Raw genomic sequence first — 8,681 nt, forward strand, 5'->3', positions numbered from 1 at the left:
ATTTGGAAATGCTGATACAAGATTGTCAGGATTGTTTTGGTGGTTTTTTGTTTGTTTGTTTTTCCTATTTCTCATCCATCTTCCTACCAGCTCTTCTCTTTGCTTAAATACAAAGTGACACATAACATTTGGCAAGAGTATTTAAGCAAAACCAGAAAAACTAACCATCTTTTTATTTCCTTTCCATCCTGTAGTAGAGGCATTGCTAATTTGCAACCTGTGCGTCACTGGTACGTGTAGAAATAACCCCCTGATGCATGTTAAGTCAAGGAAGAGGAGAGCGGGGCAATCACTTAAGCATCAGGAACCACCCTCCCCATTCACTCCTTGTAAAATCTCCCTAGGAAACCAGAGAAGGAAGAGTGTTTATTTCATTTTCTAGCCTTTGCTTTCGTTCATTTCATATTATTTTAAGAAGCAATTACTTCTAAGGGTGGCCCTTGATGTAGGAAGAGAGGCATTTGGTAATGCAGGACAGAGGAGATAAAGGATTTGTGAAGCGGCAGAGGCAGGAAAACACGGATCGTGGTGGCTGGTGTCACTGACAAGGGAAGGACACCGTTAACTCATCAGACATTTCAGCCAAGATGAGCTGTACAGATACAGATAAAACATTTGTTTGATGTGGCTTGAAAATGGGAACTAGTATCGACATTTAAAATGGAGTTTTGGCATCACCCGAATGACAAACAGAAGGTGAATGCTACATGGTAATAGTGAGAGAGGCTGCAGCTGTTAGCATGTGCATTACCTGGTGCAATGCCAAAAGGAGGACATGGCTACTGGTGAAAACAACCCCAAAACCTACTCCACGCAGCAAAAATCTCCTCAAAAAGCAGACTGAGGTTACAGCATTCCACCCAGCACTGTCAAAGGGGAGTGGTGCAGCCACAGCATGTTCTTATTCATACAGAGTTGCTTTTAATTCGAATACAGTCTTCCATTACTGGGGAAATAAATGTGGGAGGATACAAAGGACAGTCACAGAGAAGCAAAACAGGGGTAGGAAGTAGGAGATATAGGCTTACTGCACCTTGTTTGGCTCCACAGGGCTTTAGAAGGGCTGTCGTGTATCATGACATCTATTATTTCTGTCATGTACTAGGATGAGAAGTCCATTACAATATCGGTCATTTTACTCTGCTCAACCCTACACTGTGTAGTACTCAGGATAGCTGAAAAAGCTTACAAGTGATTTAGAAATAGCTGTACAGGGAGAACTGAGGAAGAAAATCGGAGTCAACATGGTTTCCCTTAATTGAATACTTTTTTCAGTAAGCTTTTACAAAACTTAGGAAATTGCATTTTAAACATGGTTAAAGCCACAGCACAGTTGCAGTCAAGCAATCAGAAGCCACAGACACTATAAAGATTTCCTATGCAATCTTAATTTACCCACTGACATGATCTTCAGTTGACATAACCTCTTCACCGGCCTCCTACTCCTCTGACCAGTCAATAATTTCTGCCTCAGAGAACTCAAGGCTGAAATCTTGAAAGGCTTCAAAACATTTACCCTTCCTTGACATCAAAAAGGCTGCTTGAAAACCTGAAAGTCCAAATCTTTCCATTTAACCCGAAATAACCGCAGATTGCAATCACCAGATGGAGCAGCACAAGGCAGGTGCTAGCTATGATCATTAATACACCATTAGTGATGCCTGGCAGCAAGAGCAGGATGTTGCAGCGAGGACAGGGCTGTCCTGCAGCCCTTGGATCATCTCAGGCTCTCAGGCCAGCCTAAGGTGCCCTAGAGCTAGAGGTGCTGCTTTGAGCACACTTGTCCTCCAGGTTATCATCCCCCTCTGCTTCCAGGTGGGTTTGCATCCAGCTCCAGCCAGGGAGATGTGATGGAAAACCATCCTCATCTGCTTGTCTTCTTTCTTACCTGCAGCTTTTTACTGCTGATCCTGCCGTGGGTGGACACTAGAAGTTTTCTTCATCCTCCTTCGCTAATGTATTGTCCGTTCCATCCCCAGCTTTGCCTAGAACACTGTCCTGGTTTTGTTAAAGACAAGTTTCTCTTTCAGTGAATTTTGCCTGTCAGCTAAAGCCTTCATATTAACTGCATTTTCCTGGAGAACCAGACACATGTTTTGGTAAAACCTAGCAATGGAATGCAAACTTATTGATAAGCATGGATGGACATCTCGTGAGAGGGGTGACAAGAAACAAGTGACCAAGAAACCGACCAACTGTGTATAACATTCCATTCACGTGAATACTTCATATAAAAGTGGGAGATCACGAGGATCTCGTCCCTTTTTTTGCCTTTGCTTTTTTTTTTTCCTTATGGCCGACATTAGGAGAGGACCTTGCTAGTCGTCCCTGCGAACTGAGGCCTAGTGAGAGCCTGAATCCAGCTCCGGTTGGCTTCAGAGTCCAATTCCAGGACTTTGGGTGCCGGCTCTGCAGTTGCTGAGACTTTCAAGATTGGTTTTGTATATTTTGTATTGTTTTCTCTATTCTTATTAGTAGCATTAGTAAAACATTGTTAATTTTTTCCGACTCTCTTCTCTCTGTTCTTCTTTCCCTCCTGATCGCCTCTCCTTAGTGGAAGAGGGGAGAGGGAGGGGCAAAGGAGAAAGTGGGGGGGAGAGGGGGTTAACAAAACATCTGCCAGGGTTTTATTGTCACCCCACAATCTAAACCCTCGACAAACACGTTATTTATGCAGGGCACTGTCACGTTCTGCATCAGAAGGTCCTTCAGCACTGAAGAAAGCTTTGTGTTGGAAGAGGAGCCAGCCTGGTGACCTGGCTGACAGAATGTGCTGGTGCTGCTCTGTCTCTTCTATATCCTTGCATATAGCTTTCCAGGGATGCTGCTCATGTTAGGGCCCAATTTCAGACATTCATCCCCAAAAGGGAAGAATGACAGACAAGCCAGGGTGTTCACAAAGAAGGCACTCGGGTATCAGGGTGATGGTAAGAAACAAGGTTACATAGGTAGATTGCACCAAATGTTAGTGTCACTACAGTAAAATTTGAGATAGCCTGAAATTTATCTTTATTTTTTTAAAAATCTTGAATACTCTAAAGGCCTTACCAATAGACACAGGATCTAAACATTTGGTGTGAAAAATCAAGCCTTGAGTATGGGACAATTAGTTCTAATTTAGAAATAATACAACACATACCTGAATGTAGGTCTGTTAACAAAAATACATCAAAATTGTACACTTGGAGGTTATTTTTGCTTGCAGCTGATGTTCAGATATGGCTCTGCTCATGCCCAAACAGATGGTACTAAACTGGATCTCAGCAATAATAAACAGTAAAAGTTGGATTTTTGCAGTGACTTGGACAGGTCACAAACCAGGATCTGTAGTGGGGTCAGGGCTTTGAGTGTCACAGGACCCAGATGTCCCAGTGCCTGGGCTTGCAGGGCCACACTGTGGGGAGGAAGGGATGAGAGGAGACAGGGTGTACGTGGAATGCTTCTCCTATTGAGTTTACGACCTGAAGCAGGGCTGAGCTTTCTCTGCTCACCTGCCCTCATGCTGGACATGAGCTAGAGCCATACCTTTAAAGAGGGAAAAACTGTGTACCAGATACTAATACAACTCCACGGGAAATAGTATCCCAAATGTTTTCACTAGCCCTTGCCAATATTCAGGACAGTCCTTACCAAATGAGGGTCTCTGAGCCTTAAACAGGATATAATCAGTAGATAAACTGAATTCTACCAGCTTCTGTATGTTGTACACATACACTACTCTGTAGCAACATTTTGGATCGGGATGTTCCTTCTTCCCCAGGAACCATGACTCCAGGGCATGGCTTATGTATAGATTGCTTCTCCACCTGCACACTTTTCTGGGCTGTTTTTTCCTGGAAAAAAATGGCCCTGAAAGTCAACATGCTTTGAAACTTTCTGTGCCCTGCTATTCTTGAAGAAGAGACTACCTCCCAGTAAAAGGAGCAGGATGGAAGAGACCCTCAAGATCATAGAGTCCAGTGATAACTCTGGCACTAAACCACGTCTCTAAGAGCCTCTTTTATATGTCTTTAAATTCACTCCAGGAATGGTGACTCCACCCTGGGCAGCCTGTTCCAGTGCTTCACAACTCTTTCTGGGAAGAATCGCAGTATCCAACCTCAACCTCCCCTGGCGCAACTTGAGGCCATTTTCTTTTGTCCTGGCGGTTGTTCCTGGGGAGCAGAGCCTGACCCCCCCCGGCTCCAAGCTCCTTTCAGGCAGTTCAGAGATCAGAAGGTCTCCCCTCAGCTCCTGTTCTCCAGCTGAACCCCCCAGGTCCCTCAGCCGCTCCTCATAAGACATCCACTACTCTGCTCCAGTGATACCAGATGCCCTTGCCCCATGAGCCTGTCTACAAACCCTCCCCCTGGAATATCATTTACTGCTGTGCACTACTGCACCTCCTGCCAGCCCACAGTACTTCTCTGCTTGTTAAACCCAATGAATTTGATCCCCAAATGATGCTCTGCATCACTGATGATGTGTATGAGCTCTGCTCAACACCTACAGGTGACTGAGGCTGTGGAAATGGAAGGGAATATGTGGTACTCCACATCAAAGCAGCCTGCTCTGGTGGCCTCTCTTCACACCTACTTCTACAGTACAGGATTTCAAATATTCTTCCAAATATTGTCCCCTGTGCCTCATGGTTCCTGCAGGCTTGGGGAAGGGCAGAGCTGAGGCCACAAGGTTGGGCACAGCACACACTTGTCCAATTCTTGATTTTCCTGTGTTTATTGTACTCCTTTGTCACTATACCTTCACCGTCAGAGGCTGAAGCGCAGATGCGATGTTCAGGAAACGTGTAAGATGCCACCAGTCAACTATCATTTTGGGCAGATACTCCAGCTACAAGTTGGGAGAGAGATTTCCTCTTCTGAGAGCTGTCTGTTCTCATTTCAAGATCAACAGCACCATCTAGTGACCCCAAATCAGCTTCCTACAGCCCTGTCTGCCTTATCTCCCACATTCCATAGGTCCCTCCAGGCCTCCCAGGTGAGGTTTATCTGTTTGTGCCTATTTACACCTTCCCTGCCAGAGGATTGCTCATTAGAAGGTCTTGCACGCTGGAGGCTGAGGGTACTCACCTCTGAGCTGGGATGACCCAAATTAACTCATAGGCTGAGAAACATCACTGAGCTGTGTGCCAGACTCCGTTTGGCTCAGGGGGGATCTTTCCTGCCTGCCTGGGCACCTCTAACAGCTTCCACATGCACGAGAAATCTGCTCAGGGTAAGAAAATCATCCTCCCTTATTCTTCCCTCTGTTCTCTGCTGTATTTGACCTTGCTCAAATGTTGTGTAAGGACCTCACGTGCACGAGTCAAAGGTCATGTTTTGTCCCCAAGATTCCACTGGCTGATAATACAGATGTCAAGAGAGTCAGAAGCATGGCCAGAATTATTTCTGGTCTCTCAACGTAGAGCAATATGCAGAGAGGCATCTCCAAAACTCCAGTGTTCTGTTCCTCTCCCCTGGTCACCCTTCCAGGCAGAAAACTCATAGAAAAGATCTGCAGAATCCGCACACAAACCTGGAGAAACCGATGTTTACTTACTATCCCAGCTCCTGCACTGCTGCATTTCTCTCCATTCCTTGACTCCCCCTTTGGGCACCTTGCAGGCTGAGGATGCTGCAGGGAGAGAAATTAAAGGACCACACGTTTTCAGCTGCTCATGGTAAGGAATTTCGAAGGATTTGTCAAGCCTTGTTGGGCTCTGTCATTCTCCGTTGCGCTCCGTTGGGGCTTGTTGGGCTCTGTCGAGCTCTGTCAGGTTTGTCGAGCCCTGTTAGGCTTCATCAGCATCTGTTGGGCTCTGCTGGACTTTATCAAGACCTGTTGGGCTTTGTCACACCCCGTTGGGCTCTGTCATCTTTGTGTTGTCTGGAAGCCCCATGGAGAAACACAGAGATGAAGCGAAAATCTTGTTGGGTTTGTGAAATGAGCCATATGTGTCCTGGGCCAAAAGTGGGGTGCTGAGACATTAAGAAAGGGTGAGATATATCGTGGTCTGAGGTGGGTCCCTCTGCTCTCAGCAGTGCCTGGTGGCTTTTCAGAGTAACATGGGAGTGTGACCAGCCTCCACCTCAGAAAGGTGCCAGCCCAGGGCAGCTGGGAGCAAGACAAAGGGACAGACCAGCTCCCCTCACTCTGCACTGACCCTCAGACCATCCTCTTGCCTTGCAGGATTCGTTCTGTTATCTCTGAGTGCAGCAGAAATGCTGAGGTTTTCTGACATCCAAGAAAATTCTCCAGGAGAGATGGTGGGGGAGCTGCAAAAAACCTGTGACTTTTAAAATCCCTTTAAAATTATTTTTATCACTGAGAGTACTGTAAGGCCAGTTTGTATTAGCAGTGATTTCATCAGAAAAATTTGACCCTCAGAACTGACCTCTATCTAGGGCCAATTCTACAGAGTTGGGCTGACTTATTAAGAGACCACAGGCAGAGACCGTGGTCTTGATTACACATTTGGCCAGCACCAAGCAGGGTTCCAGCCACAGAGCTGAAAGAAGGTCTCATAGAAAAAGAAGTGTGTCTGTGTGTCACAGGGTAAGGTTTGTGGGACATGTCTTTGGTTTGTCCGAGAGAACTGTGCTCTAAATTGTCACTGTCTTTTCCTCCTATGAGATCGTCCCAGGCCCCCTGCCAGCAAATGTCCAACAGCAGCTCCATCACCCAGTTCCTCCTCCTGGCATTTGCAGACACACGGGAGCTGCAGCTCTTGCACTTCTGGCTCTTCCTGGGCATCTACCTGGCTGCCCTCCTGGGCAACAGCCTCATCATCATCACCATAGCCTGGGACCAGCACCTCCACACCCCCATGTACTACTTCCTCCTCAACCTCTCCCTCCTTGACCTGAGCTCCATCTCCACCACTGTACCCAAATCCATGGCCAGTTCCCTCTGGGACACCAGGGCCATTTCCTATAGAGAATGTGCTGCACAGCTCTGTTTGTCTTATTAACTTTGGCAGAGTATTTTCTTCTCACCGTCATGTCCTGCGACCGCTACGTTGCCATCTGCAAACCCCTGCACTACGGGACCCTCCTGGGCAGCAGAGCTTGTGTCCACATGGCAGCAGCTGCCTGGGCCACTGGGTTTCTCACTGCTCTGCTGCACACAGCCAATACATTTTCACTGCCCCTGTGCAAGGGCAATGCCCTGGACCAGTTCTTCTGTGAAATCCCCCAGATCCTCAGGCTCTCCTGCTCACACTCCTACCACAGGGAACTTGGGCTTATGGTGGTCAGTGCCTGTTTAGCTTTTATGTGTTTTGTGTTCATTGTGGTGTCCTATGTGCAGATCTTCAGGGCCGTGCTGAGGATCCCCTCTGAGCAGGGACGGCACAAAGCCTTTTCCACCTGCCTCCCTCACCTGGCCGTGGTCTCCCTGTTTGTTAGCACTGGCATGTTTACCTACCTGAAGCCCCCCTCTATCTCCTCCTCATTCCTGGATCTGATGGTGTCTGTTCTCGGTGGTGCCTCCAGCAGTGAACCCCCTCATCTACAGCATGAGGAACCAGGAGCTCAAGAATGCCCTGTGGAAACTCATATCTTAGTGTTTTCTGAATCAATAAACTGCTCATCTGCTTCTACACAGGAGTTTTAATGTAGCTAATTACAGGCTCAACCTGTAATCTGGATTTTCTGTTGTTTTCTTATTGCGGTGATGTTTTCAGCCCCTTTCTGATCCACTGTCAGCTTTTCTTTTAAAAGCACTGGCTGTGTAAATGAGGAACAGTACTCTTCTTGTCTCTAAAAAAAATAAAGATTCCTGTAGTGACTTGTTTTTTCACTATATCCTTCCTGCAAGGACTCTTTGGAGCTGCAGAGACAGTTCCTGTGCATGGGTGGAGGGAAAACTCTAGCATGGCAGCACTGCCAGGGAGCACCAGTGCTTGTTCTTCCAGAGCTGTTCTGGTTCCACTCCCACACTCTCCTTCTCATCCCTTGTGTTGGTGCAAGGCCTGAGTTGCTCTGGCAGCTTGGTCACCATCCTGCTGTGTGTCAGTCCTGTGAGCGCAGGCAGGGACAGGCAATGGGCACTGCTGTGACAGAGCTGGCCTCACAACAGCCTTTGCAGTTAGAAAGGTGATCTCCTATGGGTGGGGCCTGAAGGTTTAGGTCTTCTTCAAGTTTCTGTCAAGAACATGCACAAGAAAGTGTCCCACAGATGAAAACACCATTTTGCAGCTAAACAGTATGTGTGTGCAGGGCTGGCACACAGCAGTGTCCTCTCACAGCCAGGCCTCCTGCCAGAGACCTGCAGGACCAGCAGAGAAGGGGCTGGGCTGTGCCCCTGTGCACCAGACACCCCTTTGGAAGCAGCCTCAGGTCAATCACCATGGACTGGCCCCTCACAACCACCATTTCCAGCACTGGCCTCTTACCCACAGGGGTTGTTCTTCCCTCCATGGCTGGCCAATGAATGAGTAGTTCAGCAGTCCATTGTTTCCTTTGTACAGATGAGATGTGAGCATGTACATCATGTATGTGAGGTGAGATGAACACGAGTGAGCACAAATACCATCAGCTATTCCTGGGGCTTCCATGAAGGCCTGTGGCACAGACATGGTCTTGAGGTCAGTTAACATTGGAAGCAACAGCCCATGGGAAACCATCCACTCACTGGGATCTTCTTCTTTGAACTGAGGTCCCTGTGTCCATTCCTCATGATGTGGGACATCCCAGGTGAGT

General features: G+C 47.4%; 1 pseudogene across 1 annotated transcript; it reads left to right on the top strand.

The window, feature by feature from the left end:
• The first annotated feature begins 6,637 nt into the window (after positions 1–6,637).
• LOC308045597 (olfactory receptor 14J1-like) lies at positions 6,638–7,543 on the top strand (annotated as a pseudogene). Its single transcript has one exon. The product of its transcript is annotated as an olfactory receptor 14J1-like (transcript).
• Positions 7,544–8,681: the final 1,138 nt, after the last annotated feature.

The sequence above is a fragment of the Nesoenas mayeri genome (assembly GCF_963082525.1).
Source record: "Nesoenas mayeri genome assembly, chromosome: 14".
NCBI classification, from domain to species: domain Eukaryota; kingdom Metazoa; phylum Chordata; class Aves; order Columbiformes; family Columbidae; genus Nesoenas; species Nesoenas mayeri.